The sequence below is a fragment of the Girardinichthys multiradiatus genome, chromosome 9 (genome assembly GCF_021462225.1).
Source record: "Girardinichthys multiradiatus isolate DD_20200921_A chromosome 9, DD_fGirMul_XY1, whole genome shotgun sequence".
NCBI lineage: Eukaryota > Metazoa > Chordata > Actinopteri > Cyprinodontiformes > Goodeidae > Girardinichthys > Girardinichthys multiradiatus.
The window spans coordinates 19,761,749-19,785,559 of NC_061802.1; the positions used below are offsets into that span (position 1 = coordinate 19,761,749).

Genomic DNA, 23,811 nt, shown 5'->3' on the forward strand with positions numbered 1-23,811 from the left:
AAAATAAAGCAATAAAAATGTAATAGATTGATTTTTTTCTTTCTTTGTTGTAATACTATGAACGTTTTAGAATTAACATGTGGACTTCTCAAGAAAACCAGGCAGGAAATGCAGGGTGTAAATGCTACTTCTTTCGCCCATGACCAAAAAAGCAAACCAGTGGATAAAAAAAGCATAACATCTCAATACCAATTTGTTACTTATGCTCTCCTACCGCCAACCCCCGACCCGCTCTTGCCATGTTGAAAATTATGAACACTCAGATTCGCACTCACATTCTTGCACACAGCCAAGCGAGGAGGCGCCTCCGCGTTCGTCCTGGGCCAATGGCGCGCAGCGCAGCCTTGTCATACTTCTACCCGGCTGGCCAATGGCGCAGCGCTCTTCTGCTCACATGACGCCTTTCCGAGCGATCTCCGGTCCTTTCAGGCGCTCAATCCCGGCGAGTGCCGGCATCACTGAAGACCTGACATCGGAGGAAATCGGACGTCCGCTTTTTCCTCTCCTCTCCTCTCCCTGTAACCGATTGACCAGGTGTTCATCATAGACGAACTTTATCTCCTTCCGACGAGCCTGATAAAGCGGTCCTGCCGCCCGAGGATGAGCGCCGATTTTGCCGCTGGAAGAGACTTTTTTTTTTGTGTCCAAACCGGGGAAAGGCAGGCGGCGATACAATAACACCCAGAAGTTATTGAAATAAATTGTAAGTGTCGAGATATAATATTTTCCTTTTTTATGATTGCTTTTAATCGCAAAAGTGATATTCTGTAATCGATTTCATTTTCAAATGTACCACTTGTTTCACTTTTGGACGGAATGCGTTGTGTTCTTATTAGTTGTCATTTAAATTGAGATTTAAACCTTAAAAAGACTATTCATGTGCGGGTATATGATAACACATTTGACTTCAGTTGATGTTCCGGTAATCTCAGTTTATTCGTTCCTGTCTCTGCTATCGGCATTCTTTGTGTGTGTCTCTGTGAATGTCCTCATTGTGAATGTGTGGCTGTCTCCGCGCAGCGCCATAGAATGAAATATAGATAAAAAGCACACAGTAAACCCGTTGACCCCAGTCATGCAGGCAGACAGACTGTGCAGCCGGTCCAAACGGCTCAATGAGGACAATTAGGGGGGCCGACAGGAGAAATAAATGGGGTATTTGAGGTGCACTGAAACAGGTCTGCACTTCACTTCATGCCACCTGACGGAGATGAAGGTGAACTATCAGTCTTTTATCTATCTATCTATCTATCTATCTATCTATCTATCTATCTATCTATCTATCTATCTATCTATCTATAAACTTAAATGTAATATTTCAGTGAATTGGATTTCACCTTTTGCTTATGGGGTCATGTTACTCAGTGAACCTTTTTATTGATTGAAAATTAGAGGGTGCAGGGGGTCATGGGAGGGAGAGGGGAGTGCAAAATTTATGTACACTCAGGAGTCAAAGCAAAAAATAGATGCTCTGATTTTTTTCCTTTTTTTTGTACCTACCGCACAATCAGTGAGAAAGAGCGGGGGACTGGGGCCATTTGATGTTTTGAAAGGCTTCAGATGGCTTTAATTAGGACCTATAAAATCTGTCTGCCCTGCTCTCTCAGGCAGCGGTCTGGAGAAGCAAGAAAGGGAGGGGAATGGGGAAGAGGAGAGAAGAAGGGGAAAAAAAGAAAAAAGAAAGAAAAGCAAACCTGACACAGAAAGTCACTTCAGTGGAGGATCGTTTAATCAAATTTTTATAACCCTCTTTTTCTTCTTGTTGTTCCTCCCTTGACTCCCACACTCTGTTTCTTGATGCTGATGGTATTTAGGCAGCACTTCTTTTTCCCTTCTTTGTCTAGCTGCTGTCTTATCCACTCTCACACAACCCATCCTCCCACCAACCCTCCAACCTAACTATCGCCTACAGTACGCCGACCCCAGACACCTGAAGGCTAGACATAATGATCAAGAGAAGTTTCGGTCTCTCTGAAGTACAGCCAGTTGTTTTAGGTTTTCATCTTCTCCTCCCACTTTTTTCCCACTCCTGTTCTCCTGCTGGCCTGGCTTACTATGCCCGTTCTCGCTTCTCAACCCTAAATCAAGACATGCTATGTTGTTTGTGAGTTTGTATTTTGCATGCACAAGGGTTGCAGTTTCAGTGCTACTGTGCTGCTGTCGCCGTGCAGCCTATATGGATTTTGGATGAATGTGGGTGACTCACAGAGCTGCAGCAGACACACACACACAAATACACACTCATGAGGAAACATCAAAGACTTCTTCTGTCTTCTATTGTGTGAGCGCGTCTTAGGCAGATTCTACTTGTGTTTTTTAGAATTTTTAAGTCCTTGCTTTTTTGGCAGTTTTAAATGTTATGGGATATGGTCCACAAAACACCAGAATATCATTATTCATAAAGTAAAGTTATGTCTGTTTTAAGTCTCAGTTGAGTACTCCATCTCTTGAACAAAGACTGATTGATGGTGCAGAGAAGCCCTTACAATAGCCGGCCCTGAGCAAAATTCTGTTGTATAGTCATGGAAAAAACTACATTGCCTTCCATCTCAAAAACCCATGTAAATGTGATTGAGAAGTGAAACGTAAAAAGACATCTTCATGAAGACATATATTTTTTGGTCTAAATTTGTATGAAAGATGATTCAAATTAATCAAATGGGTGAACCAGGTCTGGCTTTCAATGTCTTTTTGTAGGCAAAATTTAGATGGGACCTATGAGCTACAAAGCGTAATATTTCCAACATATTTTTTGAAGATAAAAAGACGAAAATTGGCCATAAAATATATGTCTATAGATATCCAGTGTTTGCCTATAAGTTAATGTTTAAGGTCTTTTAGCATCCGAGTTCTAAACATATTTATGTGAAGATCCAAACTGGCAGAGATACGTTTCTTTAACAGGTTTATCTTGGAACAGCTTTTCCACTTGAACATCTTTGTTTTCTCGATGTGGGTTGGATGTGGATTACATCATTTTGTTTCTTACTGTTTAGCTACTAGCCATATTGAAGAAAATGGCTAGCTAAGTTCATAAATATCCATCTTGTCCAGAAGAAATATGTTCCATTAAACAGTATATTATTATTATTATTATTATTATGAGACCACAGTTACATAGTTTTTTAAGTGTCAACTGAGTGCTCTATCTCTTGAACAAAGGCTGATTTGTGTCGCAGTGAGGCTCAGACAATGGCCCACCATGTAAGTAAAATTTTATTGAAGAGATATAGCAAAGATATCATTGCTTTGCATCTAAATACGTAAATGTAGTTGAAAAATAAAAGGTCAAAAGATATCCACCTAAATATGCCATTGATGTGTAAATGTGGTTAAAGGGTGATGGGGATTGATCAAATAGGCCAACTAAGCCTAGTCCTTATTAAAGCTGAATGGGACATATGACATAAAAATGTCGAATTTTAAATCTTTCTTTTCTAAATAAAGACAAGGACTGGTCAACCTTAAATAGTCGTAATGAGATGTCCATAAATATGAAGTGTTTGGTGGAAGCGGTCTTTCTTTTTTGATGAAGATCTTTTAGCACCTGAAATGAAAATAAATGCAAAATAAATTACGAAATAAATTTATTATAAGATCAAAGTTGGTGGATATACTTTTTCTTTGAAAGATTTACCTTCATCAGTCTTTTCCAATCGTAACCAACATGTTTGTTGGTTGAGATTTTGTCATTGGGTTTCTGACAGCTTCGCTACATATTAAAATAGTTTGCCTTGCAGAAAATGGCTGGTTGGGGTATTTAATGTTGATTTTGTTTAGAAGAAATATGGTGTGTAAAACACCAGTATCTGATTACTCAAAAACCAAACCTTAGTGTTTTTTTTAGGTTTTAGATGAATACTCCTTCTCTTGAACAAAGACTGATTTATGTCACAGTAAAGGTCTTACAGTGGCCTGTCCTGAGGAAAAGTTTATTGAATAGACATAGAAAAGATGATATTGTCTTCTCTTTATAAATGTTAATGTAAATCTGGTTGAAGAATTACAGACATCCATATAAAGACCTTAGTTGATGTTTCAATGTGTTTAAAAGGTAAATTTGTATTGAGCGTCTTTGTTTGGGTTAAATTGGAAAGAGACTAAGCTAAAAAAAAAAAAAACTATTTTCAACATTAAATTTACTGGTAAACAAAGACGAGGACTGTTCAACCTGAAATAGCCTTAAAAAAGATGGCTAAAGATGGAACATCTTTAAGTTGATGGTTAAGGTCTTGTGGCATTTGAAATCTAAATATATAAAGTACAAACACTTAATTATGTTAAGATTAAAGTTGGTGGGCATACTTTTTTTTGACAGATTTATCTTCAAAGCTTTTCCCATTAGACACCTCTTTGTTTTTGCCTCTTTGTTGGGTGAGCATTGCATCACTCCATTTCTGATTGGTAAGTTAGACATGAAGCTAGCTTGCCTCGCAGAAAATGGCTGGCCAGGGTCGTTTATAGACAGTCGTTGAACAAGAAGATATTTTTAGAAGGCCACCAGTTGTTTTTCTCGAATTTGACCATTTTTGATAAACTTGTTTTTTTGAGAGGATTATCCCCGAACAGCTGGAGGGTGTTGGGTCGGGGATGGGGGGTGTGTGTCTCGCTGTGCATCAATAATAACATCATCTTCTCAAATGGGATGTTTTCAAGAACAAGTGTCTGTAAAATCTGTCATCGAGCAACAGTCACAATCCTCGCTCTTGTTTTGTGTTTGTTTTCTGAAACTCTTGAGGCATGGGGCCTGTCTCTTCTTCTGCCACCACCCTTTGAAGCGGGAAGTAATAAAAAACTCAATGGGTGCAACAATCTGTTCCTCCCTCCTAGACATTGAGACTCTCTACCTGGAGATGAATAGGAGGCCCCTCTGTATCGAAGGAGGAAAAGAGAGGAGGAGGTGTATTATAGCTTGTAGACACTTTGTGTGAAATTGTCAGTGCCATTTTCAGAAAGTACTTTCAATTGAACTTGTTAAAATGTTTCCATCACACAAAATATTTTTTTTCTTGCAGATACCCACCACCCCCCACCACCCAAAAAATCTATAATTTATTAAAATCTAGAGAGGTCATTAGCTGTTTTGTAAGCAATTTGTGTGGTTTAATCATGCCTATGGTAGAAACTATCTTCACAGCTTGATAACACAACATCTATGGTAATAACTTTGAACGATCACAAAGCCACAGATTAGGATTTTGGTAACCAGATTTATGCATGAAGGAGTGAAGTCATGGTCAGGAATGTAAATGGTGTCATTCAATTACAATCATGCCCTTTCCTGGGAAAAGTCCCCAGCCGTGAAGAGGTTAATTGTTTTTGAATCTCTATCCGAGGGGAGAAAATAGAGGAACAGGAGGGATAATTGAGCTGCTGATGAGTTGAGTGGGTTATGGATTACTATGCCTTTTCCAAAGGAGAAATGAAAAGGAGGTGTCCAAGAGAGGAAGGAGAGAAGTTGGAAAAGGAAGGAAGGGGGCGTGAAAGACTCGCTTGTGCGATGCAGCCGCGGGGGCCGTCTGGCCTCCTTGGGAAGACGGAGAACTCCAATCCTGTTTGGCCCACGAGGTGACCCTTGGCCCCTCGCTTGCTCCTCCCTGCTCCAGGTGCAAGCCCTCACTGCTGGCAGCTCGCACACAGACACTCAGTACGAGCCAATTCCTCACACACTGCACGCAGGGGGAAAACGCCACATGAAAATGCGGCTCCCTTTCATATTTTTCAACCCCCCCACCCCCCTTCTTTTTCTTCATGCTACTCTATTGTCTGGTGTTAAAGATCCAAACCTGCTTGTGGGAATGGGGTGAGTGCTGCCATACTGTTTTTCCTCCAACCAAGAAGATGGATAATTGTCTTTTAAAAGAGGAATAAATGTGATTTTTACATGGTGTAATAATCACAGAAGTGTTAATCAGAGGGATGTCATGTATAATTACTACAGTGTTTGATAAATCCACAGAAAACTACCTCAGGCTATTAGCAAAAGTTTCTTCGTGATTTTAATGGGCGTTAATAAAATTCAAAAAAGCCCAGATTGAATAATCCCTTTGCATAGCCCACTGGTTAACACACTCTAAGGTTAATGAACCAATTTACATACTTTCTGCTGCCATCTGGGTGGAGTGACGAGGCAGATGCTTCCCTATGCTGCACTGCGTTGTTCAACATGGAGGAATGTGTCAAGTCCTCAGAGGTCAATGAGCATATTTAACATTTGGCTCCTGGTCAGAAACATCCAAGAGTGAACTGAAAATCAATGCTTCTGAATTGACAGGAGCACTAACCAGACTGATTTTGCGAGTGGATAAAAATGAATAATTGCTATAAACATAAATTAACTCCCAAGCTTGGATTGTATACTGACCTCAGGAGCCTCAGATAATGCCGATCTTGACGGGGATGATCCGCAAAATATCACAATGCTTCAGACAGGGGAGGAAAAAAAAAAGAAGAGGATTAGGATCTGTCCGTCTCTCTGTCATCCTCTTCTGGGTGATCATGTTACAAATAGAGCGTTTTGGAAGCAGAGGAACAAAATGAGGTCTGTCGGTGATCAATAAAGCAGTGTAAAGGCAGAGGAATATATTTTTAAAAAAAAAGGAACGGCTATGGTTGGCATCGCCTTAGTCTTGCCCCATTTGGTGAAATCAGATAAGGGGCTTTGGAGTAAAGGATGTTTAGCTCCGGGGCAGCTTGAATTTGTGGATATCCCTTTCACTGGCACCCACTACTGACTGATTTCATCAGCAAATGGGCAAAGCCAAAAAAAATTGGGATCTATTTGGTGTCTTGTTAATACTGTACATGTAAAAGAGTGGCTGAACGATTGGATGAATAAAATAAAACATGGTATATAATCCCAGCATTGTGTAACATGGAGCAACTTTTCTCTAAGCTCTGCGTTGCCCTCCAATGATGGAGGATGTCACCTCAATTGTCACTTTATGTGATTTAAAAAAAAATAAAATCAAGTTTTTGCACTGACAGTTCGAGCCAACACGAGTGTTTGTCTCAGATTAGCTCTTTGTGCCACGAGAGAGGGAAAAGCGAAGTGAATCAATGGGAGAGGAGGGTGGGCACAATACACCCCCAATTCCAGTTGAAAAAATAATTTGCACAATTTTCTGAAAGCAGTATTTGTCCGGTTGGATGGGTCTATCAAAGCCCGGCAGCCACAGTGGAACGTGATTTTTAAATGACATGGTAAGCTACAATGCCGGCAATATGTCAGGTTAGAGTCATTACTCAGCTGAACGCTCTCCAGGTGACTGCAGGTAATGCGTTCTCAAGTTTCTTTTTTCTTAAAGAAGACTTAGTTTTACTGATGGCTGTGACACCAGTGCTGCCACAGCTTCTGTTCACAGGCTTAGCATGTATAGCATTTGCTGGGTGGAGTTGAAAAGACATCAGAGGAACATTTTATGCCTTTTATATTCATCTCTGGAAAACGCAAATGAGAAGCTTTGAGCTTCTTGTACTTCTTAAAAGGATTATCAACCATTTTTTTACAGATTTTTATCCACTCCCTGCTCCTCAAAATTTTCTTTATTTTTAAAAACATCAATATGAAAATGTAAGCTTACATGGTAAGAGTAGAAGAGAAGATATATTGAATATGATTTCATAGATTGCAATCTGTTGTTCTATTGCAGTTCAGATAAAAGAAGGCGATTGGCCTCAGTACATGTATGTTGTTATCTTAGGTTTCAAAACCCCCTACAGTTTTTCATGGTGACTCATTTCTTTCCGAGCCATTTATGCTTGAAAACGTCCTAAGGATGAACAGCATATTTTCTCAGTTTTATCGTCAATGAGGGACCATTGGGCATAATGAAGTTCTGTTTCCCAGCGTGAGTTGGGGAGGCTCATGATTACAAATGCTCCTCTCATTGTCTCCCATCATCTCTTCACTAATTGAAGACAATATAACGAGACAATGGGGTCTCGCTCATCATTCTGCATCAGTGGCATTATCTGTGGAACGTGCCAGTCTGTATAAAAGCAGGGTGGTGATGGTGGGTGGAGCGTGTAAGTCTATGGATACTTGAACGTTCTCGAGCTTGCTTAATTTGGACCAAGAATATGGACAATTAAACATCTCCCAGGGGGGCTGTTCATTTCTGGTCAGCTTCCCCACTTCATGGCCGCCTGCCCTTGTAAACACTCTTGGATGTGTCTGGGACATGCCTTTGGGGGGAGGGGTGGGAAGATCTGCCTCTGGAGGGGCTGTCTCAGACGATTAGGACAGCTGAGAGAAGAGGGTCCCTCTGTGCCTGGCCCCCTTCACCTCCCTAATATGTTCTGAATAAGTCCACCTCCTCCCTGTGTTTGTTGTGGTATTTTATTGTGGGTGTGTGAGGGGGGGCGTTGTCTGGCTATGGTTTAGGAGTGTTTGTCATCTGCCCTCTTGAGGCCTACATTGCCGCCCATTGTCTGAATGTCAGGCCAACAATGTCAAAACACACAATGTGCCTATCCAATGAGGGTACCTTGGGTTAAGAAGCAACAACAGGATTTGGTTTTTGTAAATGTACAGGAATTTTTCTTAAGTCTTTTTTCCTTGTTTAAATTTTTTTACTTTTGCACATCTTACTTTTGTATGTTATTCTCTCTATTTATTGTTTTGAAGAACTTTTTTCAGTTCAGGGCAGCATCACATTTCTTATAGCATTACTGGCTCTTCAGTAAAATACATTCCAAATACACAAGAAATGTATTCTTAGAATGTTTTTACCGGATGATTTTCTTCCAATGAGTAAACAAAGGGTTTTGATATGAGTCACTAAAAATCAACAAACTACGCAGCGTTGCACTCATGCCTAGCTCTTATGAAAAGGAAAATCCATCACATACAGACAGAAGAGGTACTGTTCAATAAACCGAAATGATTTGCTGTCACATATTTACAGCTAATGTATTACTGCCAGTAGGAGATAAATCAAACATCTTAATAGTTTCTTGAATAAATCAAAAACAATTTCTTTTCAGTCTAACTTTGTTGTGAATCTGACAAAAAGGATTGAAAAAAACAAACTAGTATTTTAACTTACACTAACCTATTTTGACTTGTATAAAAAATAATATACTAGGAAATACTAGACTAGATCAAACTTAAATAGCTAATTAGGGTTTAGTCATTATAGAGAACTATGAAGTGATCTAATTTTATTGTATATACTCTAAATCAATCGCTATTAACCACTTTATGTTGGTTAATATTCCTTTTCTGGGTGGCTACATATATCATCTGCACATCAGATTACTGGTCTCAGAGGACTCTATGGTTCTACACAGAGCAACTCTGTATGAAATTTGGAAGAAGGATTCATTCATCACTGCACAATAGCTAACAAAGAGGTTACTGAGATCTGGCCAAGTATCACAAGTTATATTGAATGCACACAAAACGGTCTAGCAGTACACTCAGCAGGCAAAAAAAACTCTGAATGACTGATAACCGTTTTGCAAGATTTAGCTTCTGTGGAAGAAAATGGCCTCAGTGGCGTTGCATTCAAGTCATTTAGAGCCCCAGGAAATTACACACATTCCTCTTTCCCAGTTACCAGAATATACTTGAATGTAAATCACAAACTTTCTGCATGATTATGCTAAAAGTTTTATAGTCATTGAATGTATTATTTAGTAAATTATTCATATTTTGGTGTTGCATAGTTTTTAAAGAACTTAAAAGATCAAATACAGGAGGGTGTGTCATAAAGATTTAGATACGACTTGCCTGTATTTCCACAATAAAATGCAATGTAGCACAGGTTATTTGCTTTGTGTAATACTAGTCTTTAGATTTCTGAAAAATATAAACACTGATACATTATAGCCATGGGTTGGTATGAATATTCTCACAGTAGAATAACCTTGAGCAAATATATATCATGGTATTTAAGTAAAAATGTAAAACAAAAATATATAACATGATATATTTATTCTTATTTAAAATAGAAAAGCAACTGCTATTACTACTGCTTTTTAATAAAATTTAACCATGATTATAATTATTATTAGCATTTATTACGAATTTGAAAGACTTTAAAAAATATAAACACCTGCTAAATTTAGTAGTTTTCAAGTGTTGGGTATAATGCTTTTATTCTGCTTTTACAGAGTAACAGACGTATACAAAACTGATGTTATCTGGGTAATAAGTCAGGCTCTCTGCTCTGGTAGCCTGCTTGTTTCACAGACGTGGTTCATAGCTAGCCAACTGTAGTTCTAAAATGGTGTTACTTTAGTAAGAGTGATGGGTGGTGTTTCTTCAGTTTCCAAAGCATGGCTATCTGTATTTTGCAACTGTAAAAATGTAAGTGCTTCCAAACAGCCAACCCTGACTTTCTTGTAAGCACGGTGAATGTTTAGAAGCCTTAATTAAGTCAGCTGACTGGCAGTGTGCATCATGAGGTGGGAGAAGGGTATAATTAAATCACATCAAAGTTTCCCCCTAACCTTATTCCATCTCACTGATCCTATCTAGCATGTATCATAACAGTCTTTCATTTATCTTCATCCCAAAAGCTGTTTTCTTAGTACAGCTTTGTTCAAATAAAAGTAACTCTTCGCTTGGACTCACAAAAAACATACCTATGATTTAAAGCTTTCTTCTCACAGGTTGCATACGGTAAATATTTTCCCAATTTGTTGCTTACATTGATGTAAAGATGAAACTGGCAGTGCTGTTAAACCTGCTAAAACATTTTTACTTGTAGGATTGTAAAAGTTTTACATAGTCAAGTTGTAATACATTTCAGTTTTTGTAAATTACGCCATTCTTGTATTTTTGCCACACTCTGCAAGTATGGCTGAGATTTGGTTCGAAGTGTTTTAAAGCAACCAAAATACTTAAAAACATGAAATTATGAGACATTTATTTCCTTGGTCTGACTTGAAAGGGGAAGTTTATTTTTGTTTTGATGTAATTTTCACATGGTCTGACTGTACTGAGGGGTATAATAAACTAATAAACACAAAGGTTTTCTCAGTAAGCCCCTTAGGCACTTTCTCTATTTAGCTCGGGTTTTTTAAAGTTTAAATAAACAGAGCAAGACTGTGTGTGTGTGTGTGTTCCTGTCTTGGCATCGCAGTGAGAACCAATTTCCCGATTTCACCATCAAATTGAGGACCATTTGTACCAAAGTGAGGACATTTTGCTGGTCCTCACGACCTATTTGCTAACGGTTAGGTTTAGGACTAAGGTGTGAATTGACTTTAGGTTAAGGTTAGGGTTAGGCATGCACTGGTAATAGTTAGGTTTAGGGTTATTGTCAGGGTTAGGGCATAGAAAAGGTTGAAAATGACTGAAAATCAATGGAAGTCAATGGGAGTCAACACATGGTCCTCACTACATATAGTAAAACAAGAGTGTGTGTGTGTGTGTGTTTCAAAGAACAGGTAATTACACCTGTGTGTCTGTGTACTTGAAAACGAGGATGAAACTAAAATGAAAAATGTTGATTCCTCTTCTCAAGGACCTGTATCACCCTGAAAACGAGGAACAATAGTTGGAGCCTCCACATTGCTGTAATTTTGGTGTTTATTTTTATTTTTATTGAAAGGTTCGCTATCAGACACTTCAGAAAGTGAGATGATGGCAAAATTATGTAAAAGAGAACCTAAACACAAAAGGTAAATTCCACCACTTTTCGGCTTTTGAAGACTTCGAGGCTTCAGGACATTCCGGTTATTAACAGTAGCAAACACAAGCCTATTTAAATCATCAAATAAACAAAGATGTTTTCTTTTTTTTTTCTGGAAGTACAAGAAGGCAAATGCAATGCAGATGATCTGTGTGGGCAGGAAGCCTTGAAGGTCTGCATCATGTCTGCCACGATAAACCCGGGGGCATTGGAGTCTGTGTGCATGCAGAAATACAGTTGGGAATGCGAGCCACCATTCTCCGTCATGGCGCTGCAGGAGTCTGTCTTCATCTGTCCTATTGATTAATGAAGCAGGCGCAGCGGGTGTCACATACAGGCAGGAGTCTAGATCAAGGCGCAGAACTGCACCACTGTAGTCTTGCCACACAAACACACAGACATTCACACACACTGTCACTGTCTGTGACATCTTCTCTCTGTCTATCACAGCACATGTTCCACACACAGACAGCTATGACACACACATGTACATGGAAACCGAGAGATGTGGTTTGTGCTTTGTCGCGGCTCACTTATACATCATATCCTCTGTCCTCGAGCTCAGAGTGCATTAACATATCTTGGCCCACCCCCTACATAGCTGGGAGTGTGTTTACAAAAAAAACAAAAATTGTTTATAGATTAGTTGGGATTAATGGTCCGATTTCCTCCAAGTTGCCACAGTGTGGGTGTGTTTTAGCTAAAAAGGTGTTGCTCTACCTCTTTGTCTCCCTTGCTACCAAATGAGACATTCCCCAGGCACAACTAAAAGACCAGTATTTATGCTGTTAAGGAGCTGAGTTTGCAGCAACCTTGGTATCAGAATGAATCTGCTAAAATTATGTCCTGACTAACCTCGGTGGACCTGGACCTGGTATTTTTCTTTGCATAAATGGGAAATTATACGTTGTGTACTTGTGGCTATTTTTATGAATTTCCTGTTGGAATATTGCACACATTATTTTTTTAACCGTGAAAGCCAATGATTTTCAAAGAGAAGAAAAAAGTCCTAATATTTATTTTTCTCCCTCGTCTTTTCCATCTTTGCTTTAGAGTTTAAATTAGCTTCTCTGTCCAAACCAGCTGTGCTCCTTTTGGAAATTACTTTCTGTGATGGTAAGCCTGGAGTCGAAGGGTTCACTGAGGGTGTGGTCACTTGAAACCCACCTTCTTTTTTTACCCACAAATGCTTTCTGAGCTCGCACTCATCTCGGTCTGAATAAATAGCTGAAAAGTAGAGAGAGGAGAGAAAGAATGACAGAAATTGACTGTTAGACCCTGACTTTTTTTCTTCCCCCCACTGACCTTCCTCCACCTATATTTTTCCTCCTGCATTCCCTCCCTTCCTCTCCTCTGGCGTTCCTGTCAAGGCATGCCTCTGTCCCCACCAACCAGCATCACTCAGTGCAGGGTGAGAGGGCAAGGAGAGAGAGAAGGGGAGGAGGACAGACAAAGGAGCACTGTTGCTGCCTTGTTCGAGGGTCGACACCGGGCTGGAGGGGTGCGGTTAGAGGGGTGCAGGCGAGGAGAGAGTGTAACTTGGGGAGGGTTTATCATTAAGGAAAAGAGATTTGAATGAATGGAAGGATAGCAGGGGTATCTGCACTGCTCCCAGTAATAAAGAGGACAAGCAGTGTCAGTCATTTTTCCGCGCTTGCAGCTGGCACGCTCTTTTGCAGCAGTGCTAACACTTGGAGCGAGTGTGTGCGAGCGAGTGATAGAGGAGGGACATTGTTTTCTGGCTATTGTGCATTATTTGCTTAACCCTCGTGCTTTATCTGTGCAGCTGTACGCTACAAATGAGAGGGTGAAAAGGAGGGTTTGTGTGCTCAATGGCGGCTGTCACAGCTGTTAGCAATTTCATCAGTGCACTGTAAGACGCCCCCCTGCACGCACGCTTGCAAAACAAACCGTGTCAAATATTTCGAAGCAGTTACAGCCATGAGAAAATTGCCCAAACTGCGCATGTCAGCACAGTTTAAGCAAGAAAAAAAAAGAAGAAAAGCACCGCGTAACAAGTCAGAACAGTTATGTAGACTATAAATAACACATATTGATTGATGCCTCAATCCTTCAGTACATGTCCTTTCTTTACCATAGACCACCAGTCAGTGTCTGCTGACAGGAATTCTAGCTTTTTGTTTTGTAAGCAAATAAAACACCTGGATTAGCATCAATTTGTAATTGTTTCTACCTATCTTGCATTTATTTTATGAAGGGCAAATGGATTGGACATACAAGGGTTATATTTAGGCCCATCTCTTTAAGCAGGCAGTTTTATGTGTTTATTTTTTTTTTTTCTTGATAAAGGGTGCTCGTTGACCTCCCTGCATTTCACCTAAGAGTCTCATTTCTTAGAGAATAACTTCTTAATGATTCAGTTTCCTCTTTTGGTACCTTTTCTGCATCAGGTCATGAAAGGAGCTGAAACGAGAGAAAGAAGCTGAAGAGAATTCACAGCGTTGACCTTCACCAAAGAGGCGAGAAGGGGAAGCAGAACCCATCCCCCAACTCAAGCAATGAGCTATGAGGAGAAGACAACAAGGTGAGAGCTTAGTTTGTGCCTTGTTTCACAGCATTTTTCTCTGCTGTCTTTTTCACCTGGTTGCCCGAGTCAGGTGTTCGGCTGGGGTAGGTTTGATGTTTGCCTGTGTGCATGTTTCTATTTAAGTCCCTAACTGAGCATGTCTTGGTTTGTATGTCCATCCCACAACCAACAGGTGAATAACATATTGTGTCTAAGTCACTATCTCTACTATCTACTGTCTTTGCATCTCGGTTTGAGGATTTCCTTCAAGATAAAAGTTTATTTCATGATGTGTTGTCATCTACATTTTAACATTGTGTTTTTTAAAATCTGAACTTTACTCAAACCCTTTTTCCTATTATAAATTCCCATAGCATTGTACAAAATAAAAATGTAATATCAAGAAAATTAAAAAGGGTAATTTCCATTCCATAACACTATTAAAGCCTGTGAAGCAGGAAGGTGTGCTTTTTATGTTTAGTCTAGGGGAGGCATTATTTTGTTCTGAAAAGCTGCAGCATAATGTCAACCATATTTTGCCTAAGCTGTCTTTTCATACTAAATAGAGTTGCACACTTTTTGAAAAACACACAATTGCAATAATTTTGTCAAATAACACAGACAGATATCTGTTGCGCTGAACTTAAGTCACTTTTTTCTCTTTCTCCTGCATTTTCCTGGGAGCTTTAGCATCTCAGCCAATAATGTTTACATCAGGTGTGGCCATTAGCATCAGTGAAAGTCCATCAACCTTACCAATTATTGCAAATGCATATGTCATCTCAAGAGTCCTGTGTAGTTTAAAAATTATGCACATTGATAGGATGATTGGCATTTGAAGTATTGTGGAGTTGTATTTTTGAAAAATTGAAATATTGTACAAGTGACTGACAAAAGTAAGTTGAGAACCTTAGTCTCTACATTACACTAAACTTTCAGAGTACACAGACTAAAAATTTTGTACTAATTGACAAGGTTGAGCCTTTTTCACCCACCCTCTTATAGCCAAAGAAAGCAAGTTGTGACAGATTTAAAAAAAAAAAAAAGCACAAGTAGTTTTATTTAATTTTTCATAAAACACAGAACTATAGAGACTGATAAGAGGATGTCAGGAAATCATACATGCATGTCTGTATTTATTTTCAGTGTATCTAAAGAATATATTGTCACTTGGAAACAAGAACCCCTTTTAAACATATATTTTAAATTTAAGGCAATGTTCACATGATCATGTAAATTTTGCAAGGTAAGAATATCCAGCTACAGACTTTTTTTGAAGAGGCTTCCAAAAGTTGACAATTCTAAAAACGTCGCTGTAGCATACTCCTGTAGACCCCATATCTGGAAATTTGTAAAAAAAAAAAAATGATGTTGCAGAAGCTAAAAAGCCCTGAGCTAGAAATTACGACAAGTGTGTCACGTTTGCCGACTCTGTTTCTATTAAGTTTGAAATGAAAGCAAAATAACTTTTTTTATTTTTTTATTGTTAACATCTAGGTTTCTGCCTTCTGCTGATGCATTACAGCATTTGTGGTCGCAATCCCAAATATCCGGGGTCCTGTAGCCGGGGCTTTATATATAATAGGCTTGTTTATTCTCATCCGTTTCCATAAATATTTGGCTAAATTCAACATTGGATTAATGTTAATAAATACATCTACAGCTCAGCATAGCTTTCACTTTTTGACCAAATTGAGCTGAGTATACCCTATGTCTTGAACATTTGCTGGTTTGTTAGACATATTTTCACTCCTAATTTGTTAACTGGAGATATTAAAATTTAACTTGACTTGAAGGCATCACCCTCCTTCACTTATATAACCAAAGTTTTGAGAAGAGTTTAAGTCAGCAGGTAAACGCGATCTTTAGGAAAGCTGTGGAGGTGTAGACCGATTTGCATATTCATACATCCACACATTATAAATGAGGGGAAGGTGTTGAAGTACATCTAAGCTGTTTTAAGTCATGAGGGGATTATTTTCATCGGCAAAAACGGTAGATAAGGAATTTTGAGGAACAGAAATATTTTTTTTTTGTGGTTTAATCAATGCCAGGAGATTAATTTTAAATCCACACTGACAGAAAATTCCATGAAAATTACAAAATACTTCTATTTGAAGTGGCCCATGGTCATGGATACTTAATTAAGAAAGTGAGCACAAAATGTTTTCCTGTAAGGAAATATCTTAATCAGGGGTAATTTTTAAGAGCCAGTATTCTTAATAATGTAACACACTGCTTGTGAACTCCACCTGTGTGATCAGAGAAGTAATTTCATATAGTTAAAAGTTTTCTTCCGACCTCCATTAGAGTATGAAAAGACTAACAATGATGGGATGTAGAGAAGAAGAAATAAATCATCCCCTTGGAGCATACCCACAAGGTAAACCAGAGGAATGAACCTGGCAGATGAGCCACCTTATTGTCGTAACTGTGTTTCAGCGGTTCCCAAAGTGAGTGCCGTCTCGGTGAGTAATCTTCTCACTCTCTGTGTGAAGCTGAAAGCAGCAGTAAATCATTTTCCTCCATGCAGGCATGGACAGAACAGCCACCAGCGTACACAGATGGGGGGATGGTTAAAGAGGAGATCTAGCAAGAGGCAGAAGACAATGTTGTTTTTCTCAGTACTTGTCATCCTCCCTTCTGATGAAACACTGTTCCACCACAACCTTCCACCCATAGGTTACAACAGCAATGATAGGATTTTTCTTCAAAGCTTTTAAGGGGTTTTAGTTTTTAACACCAAAGGTCAATTTGTTATTCTCTATTTCATGCTCTAGTTTTCTAAAAGTATAAAAACTAGTTATGTCTTTGTTGTTATAGCATAAATTTATCTTTAATAAATTCAACAAATATTTTTCCGAGTTTTTTTCCAAGATGATTTTTTCTCTGAGTTACATTCATCCACTACATATGTCAGCTTTTCACCTTCAGGTATTACATCTACAACTTTCAATCTGAACTGCAGCTTACACACATGCTCTGCAGAAGACAGAGTGAATTCAATTCCACGTTCTGTCCATTTCATTTCAGGTTAACTCATTTCATATCACACCAGTACAGATCCACTCATGTCTTTCTTCTTGCTCCTCATGTCTTGCACTTATTTTGTACTGTGCGTCTAAACTGATTTTATGCTCCCTTCAGTTCTTTCTTTTATATTTTTTTATTTTCTCATCAATATGTTATATTTGTTTCATGCATATGAAACCAGCATTCATCTCTATTTACATACCTGTATTACATTATTGCTTTATGGCAGTGGACTCATAAAGTGGCATAGGTTTTTTTTTTTTATTATCCACAACCAGGAAAAAAAACAGGAGATGATGAAATGGTTTGGCAGGGTTATGCGAAGTTGAGCGATGGTTGTGTCTGTCTAAATCATAAGGGCAAGACAAGAAAAAAATATTTTTAAATAGAAGTGGTTTACGTAGAACTCCTTTGAGGCAGAAATGCCTTCTTTCATCATTCTTTTGATGGATGTACCATGTATCATCCACCTGGGATTAGTGGAAACATAAATTGTGCCGTGATAAACAATCCCATTGTTTTAGGGACTTGTCAAAGGATGCATAAGTTGTCTTGGGAAGAAAGGAAGGATAAAGGTGGAGGATGTAAAAAAATATTCAGACATGCTACTGCCTTTTCCTCTTCGCCCTCCCTTTTTATCCCCCTATAGATGTGATGTTTTCCAGCCGCACACGAGTCTATCTAAGTTAGCTTTGACTTAAATAGCAGTGTGGATCTCCATTGGTGTCCATTTGGATGGAGAGAGGCGAGGTTAAAAAGGCTCAGGCCGCAGTGTGTCAGAAGGTTTCATTTTACAGATGTAAATGTATGGGAAGATGGCAGGCAGATGAGTTGCTCTGTCATGTCGTATTGAGTCAGTGGAGGATTTTGGAGGGATGCAGTGGGTAATCGTCAGATTCATGCTTGCGCAAGAAAAAGGCAAATGATGCACAATGGTCCACAATGGTCATGGACAAGACAGCTGGGGAACAAGCATGAAAACGTAAAGGACAGGTGGAAGACTAGATAACATTTGTGTTTGCACAGATGGCTTTCATGCAGTTTGAAACTGGAGGTATCAGTGAAATATTCTCAGAAAGGCAGAATAAGCGGTTTTGCAGACAAGAATATACTGATCGGGGGATCAACAACAAAGAGAGAGGGACATGCAGGCCACTGAGTTTCTAAGTTAGCTTTCGAGATATTTAAAAGACAGAATGTATAATGTGGAGCTAGTAAATCTAGAAGTGCTGAGGGACTGTGCAGTGGGTTCCCTAATGTCTTTATAAGATCATAAAAGCAATGCACTTCCTGGCCTTTCTCTAATTGCTGTGAAGAATAGGAAGGGGGAGTCTCAACACTATGTGGCTAGTAAATGAAGCCTCCATTTCCTCTCCGTGCAGCTTATTGGGGTGATTCATTATTCGCCACCATTTTGAAAACACCAACACAGAGGAAGAGCAGCGAAGCAAGGAAATTTACATTTAACATTTAGGTTAAGAAGCAAGATTCAGAGGAATTGTTGTAATGTCAAAGGTAAAGCTGAATGAAAACTGACAGAGGGTTATCCACACAAGGTACAATCCAAACCCTGTCTCAACAGTTTCTAATAAAAGCAAAATGAGATTGTAGATCGAGCAAAAATCTTTACTCCCTTAGCAGGAAAATGACTAGGCTCCCCCAAGGGGGCTGTACACTGAGCGTTTGAGAAGCAATGTTTGACATCATTGGAAAAGAAAACATTTTCATGTCACAAACTGCTTGTCTGAAGAACCGAGCCCCAATATTCCAACCCACATGCAAGCACAGAGATGAGCATAGCTTTCAAATAAGAAAATATTTAGTTTCCTCTATCTCATCTTCGTACACACATACACTTTAAACTTGTCTCTAAAATATAAACTAAACTGGATAAGTACTGGCGTACTTGGAGGAACCATTGTTGGTAAAAAGTGCTTCGAGTAGTGACAGTTTCAGTTCATCGGGCTGAAAATGCCATCAATCTTGGTGGAGCATGAAATAGAGAGGTTGGTGTCTTAAAAAACAGAAAACAAGCTGCATTGGGAAATTTTCAATTTAATTTCAATACATGTTTACACATGTTATCGATGTTAAAATTGCCCAGAAAGAAAAGTCTTCTGGACTGGTGTTGGTCATACAGATAGAATCACGAAATGCCAACCAAGAAGGATTTTTAAATCTGTTATGATTGCAGAATATTTTTGTACTGTCACAAGTATTACTGAAAAAATAAAATAAAATAAACTATGCTTCAAGCTCATTCGTGTTGTTTTCCTCTGTCCATTCTATTCACTCCTGGTTGTGATTTTGTTTTGCAAAATGTAAATTCTAGTCTTAATCTTCATCTTTTGTGTGCGACTTATGAGTTTTTCAGCTGTGGCTCTAACGTTTTGCTTATATTGTTGATGAGCACACAGGGCTTGGGGGTTTTTATTGTAACCAACCTCGCAGCGCTATAGGACCCATATAAGAGTTGTTTTTTTTTTGTACCCAGTTTTATCAGTGGGTGAACAAATGAAAGAGGAGTCAAAGGCAGCCCCCTAAGCTTTTCATAATGCGTCCCGAGAGGAGACAAAGGCCTGCATTCACTGCTGGGTGTCGATAAGACCTATCATTAGCCTGCCATAGGAGGTATTACTGACGCGCACAAACACATTTCCAAACACGCATACACGGAGTGCAGTAGGTACTTATTCTGGGGTTCTGTTCTCTTTTCCACATAAACACACATGTAAAATATCCATGTGCATGCCAGAAGTTAAAGGGGCAGCCATGCTTCACTCAAATCGAATAAAAGCTGAGGAGTGGAGCCCCCACTGTTTTCCCATCACAGCTGAATTCTCTCTGCTTCATATAGTGGGAACATCCATGCCCGGCTATACGATGTCTATTCATATGTTTCGGCTTCTTCATGTATCGCAGCAACTTTTAAACAGTCGTTAAGCAGCAATTGATAAGAACTGTGACGTTCTCAAAGACATTAAAAGACAGTGTAAATGATTTTTTTATATTTGAATTTATATTAAGAACTTGCACAAAACCAACTTTAGGTCTGTTTGTGTCTTTGCCTATTCATACCACCACTTGCTTTCCAATGTTGCCATTTCTTCCCAACCTATTTTTTATGTTGTACCTGTAAACAGCTTTTCCTTCCTATGTATAAAGCCACGGCGCAGATTTATCATTTCAATTCTCTTATGGTTAAATATTTTTATGAATTATGGAGATGAAAATACACACATACTCAAATATTATATGTAATTTAGTTATACATTTAATACTTATATATGTTTTATGTTACGTCCCTTTTCCATTGAATGTGGTTCTGAGCCCCATTTGGACTTATGAAAGATTGTGACCCCTAATCAAACTATACTAAAATAACTATCATTTTGGTCCTGCTGCTACATGTTATTTATTTGAGTTACCCCATTTTCTATAGTAAACTGTGAATAGAATATAGATAATTACTTGAATCATCCATTGTCAAAGTGAATAGAAAACATTGCTGCGGTCGCTATGAATTGAGCATGGTTGTGAAACATCCCACACTCAACTTTCTCAGGTACAAAATGAAAAATCTCAAGAGGCGAAAGAACCAGCGCCATTTAAAAACTAATCTAAGCCATTGTTGTAATTCCTTTAGACTTGTTTAGTTTAACTTTGAATAAACTCTGCAGAAAAAAAACATTTCTGCAGAATTACCAATGTCTGTAGTATTTAAACTTTTTTAATAAAATGAGAAAGTGTAAAACACTAATTTCTAACAAAAGAAAAACAGAATGAAGCTCCTCAATTAGACACTTGCAACAGAAAATTGTAGGATGAAACATTAAAGTAAACAATGGCATTTTATAGCCTGTGGGCCACTACCTGCCATTTTGATATTTTTGGTCCTACCGCATGAAAACTGGAAATCAAACACAGAAATTGACTTAATTCTACATAGAAAATCCGAAAATAAGGATTTTATTTTGAAAAGAAAGTACTATATTTTAAAGCCGATTTCTTTGGTTACCTGATTTTGGTAGCTACGTGAGCCCAGTCCTCGTATGTAGAGGGTTTTATTTTTTATCCAAACATGAACCTCAGTATTTATTTAAAAAGGTTAGTATGCTGGGATTGTGGAAAACCAAGTCAGACTTGTCAAAAAATAGAACTTGAATTGAACCAAAAACATAGTTAAATAAAAAAACTTTACCCTTAATTGCTTTTATTAAAGATAATTATTTGTGTTAGGTTATTACAAAGTCTGAGTAAGTCTGGTCGTTCACATTTGATTGTTTTGTTGCCAGAGAAAAAAATAGAAAATATACTTTTTCAGGGTATATGTTATAATGGTGTTAAGTACTTAACAGCAGTCAGTTGCCAAAATTTCTTGCATATTTGTTTTTCTGTTTAAAATTCCAGCCAATCTGTGTGGTGTAAAGTAGGTCTAGAAAGCAAAATGACCCAGCAGACCAGACAGTGCCAACCAAGCAGTTAAACAAAAGAAAATGCAAAAAGAAGCGGCATGCTATCCTGATGATGGAACTCCTTGTTTACAGCAATAATACCAATATCTCAGAGTTAATGGGCTATTGACTTATTGATGATTGAATGCAACACATACTACATATACTTAACAAGACAGGAGTAAAATTAGGTGGGGAAGAAGAGTTGTGTTTGTGTGCCTTGTCGAGGTTTGGTTGGGGGTGGGAAGGAGCGGTATGATAGCGCTGCTGTCTAGATTCTAAGTAGATGATGAACCGTAGCTCTTATTCCCATTCCCACTCATTATCTTGGCCCCCTGAGAAAATATGAGGTTACTTACCTTCCTTTGCTCCCTGCCTAACGCCAAGAGTCAGATCAGGGTCATTAGCCTCGCTACTTGGAACAAATGGCTTTAGATAGCATCTCAGCCAAACTACAACAAGAAGAGATTAACCCCTTGATCCCCTTAGTATATATTTAAAATGTGTTTTTCTTTTAAATAGTCAAGTAGTAGCAAAATAGTATCTTAATGATTATCTTTTATTTTAGCATTGTTATGTGTTAGCATTGATTTTTAATACGTTTTCACAGTAGTCAAGCTTCGGAATCTTGCTGCATTTCAGCTAAACATCACAGCTATGTGCTTGAAGACAAAAACCCCAGGGGGAGAAGTGGGCAGCGGATCAAAGCGCAAGGAGGATTTGTCTGGCAGATAGTCACCGAGGTCTTGCCTGCTTAGACTCTCTCCCCTCTTGTGTCTTCTTGTTTCTTTTTTATGTCTCTACGTGCCCAACCAAAACAGTTGTCCCCTCACATTCCTAACATGAAAATTAGAGATCACGAACAGGAATGGGTCAGTCAAAACAGCCTCCTCTTTCAGCAGTTGTTTTTGTAATGTGGTTTGGGTTCACATGTATAAGCTGCCATGTCTTTCCTTCTGTTAATGAAGTGCACAGGTGTTTATTGCTGTGAGCTGTCATCCCTTTACTTTAAATTTTTTGATTCACTTAATCCTGGATTGTCTACACATCTCATTTTACAAGATGTAATGAATATAAATTCCAATTACCTTAAAAATAATTATAATATTAATAAAATCATTTGCCAATGCTGCACTTATCTTGTGTGTTTCCATCCAAAGTCAGTGCGATGACCAGAAAGTTCTTTCCATAAAGCTTCGTCATGAGGTTTGTGGCCTATCAACCGAGGGGTGGCTCCAATGTGTGTTTTGAGTTAAAAGTCACGCCCAGAAGATGGATATAATTAAGACTAGTGCGTTTCTTCAGGGAGGGTGTTTGGGTAACTTCTCTGGGTGGTCTAGCTCTACCTGTCTCTGCTAGTTTTATTGCAAACAGGCACAACATGGTAAGAACACATACACACGGACAAAGCAGATTAGTGACATGGTGCGACGTAAACGTAACGCTGAAAAACAGCCATGTTATACATTTCCTGCTGCACTACCTTCTCCGATTGTTTGGACGCTGTGCAGCGCAACTGATGAAAGCAGCACTGTCATTCATAGATGGGCACCTAAACATTACTGCTTTGCATTACCAAGAACAACTGTAAATATGCACCTCCTCTGCATTTCATCGTGAGCTAACTTTAGCCTCCATCTAAACCCGTAATTAGCCTCTGAAAAGAAGCCAGATGATCCAAAACTGAAGGGTTACATTTATCTGTGTAAACTTACGATAAAACCCACAAATGCTTCTCTGGTCTTTGAAATGGGTTTATGTTCTTAAAGCCCTCTTGTAGCCCAAAGATGCTGTGACAAAATGGCAGAATTTTTCTGTCATTAACATCTCACATTCTCACATATTGTACATTTCAAACCTGGGTGGCCCATTACAAGAGGAACTCTTGAATCTTCCTGTGTTGTTCTCCACTCATTGAACCACTTTGGACCACATTTACTATGAAGTGAAACAGCACAAAAATGTTACATGGGGCAACAGGAGGTTTAGGCATCTTGTGACTGCATGACTGTATTATTGCAACACGAACATAACCACATAACCAATAAATGAAAACATTAATATTAAAAGGAAGCCTTTGCCTGCATGATAAAGCTTCTTAGTAGTGCAGTTTAAAATGTTTCAGTACATTGATTACTTTGTAATAATTACA

General features: G+C 38.7%; 1 long non-coding RNA gene across 3 annotated transcripts in view; it reads left to right on the top strand.

The window, feature by feature from the left end:
• The first annotated feature begins 315 nt into the window (after positions 1 to 315).
• LOC124873435 overlaps positions 316 to 23,811 on the top strand; it is a 28,352-nt gene continuing 4,856 nt past the window's right edge. Inside the window, exons 1-4 of one of the 3 annotated variants that reach the window (XR_007039527.1) lie at positions 316 to 703; positions 14,057 to 14,190; positions 16,483 to 16,625; positions 16,706 to 19,465. This is a non-coding gene — a long non-coding RNA (uncharacterized LOC124873435). Of the gene's footprint in view, positions 704 to 14,056; positions 14,191 to 16,482; positions 19,466 to 23,811 lie in introns of those variants that run through there. The other 2 variants (XR_007039526.1, XR_007039525.1) reach the window with 2 other exon arrangements.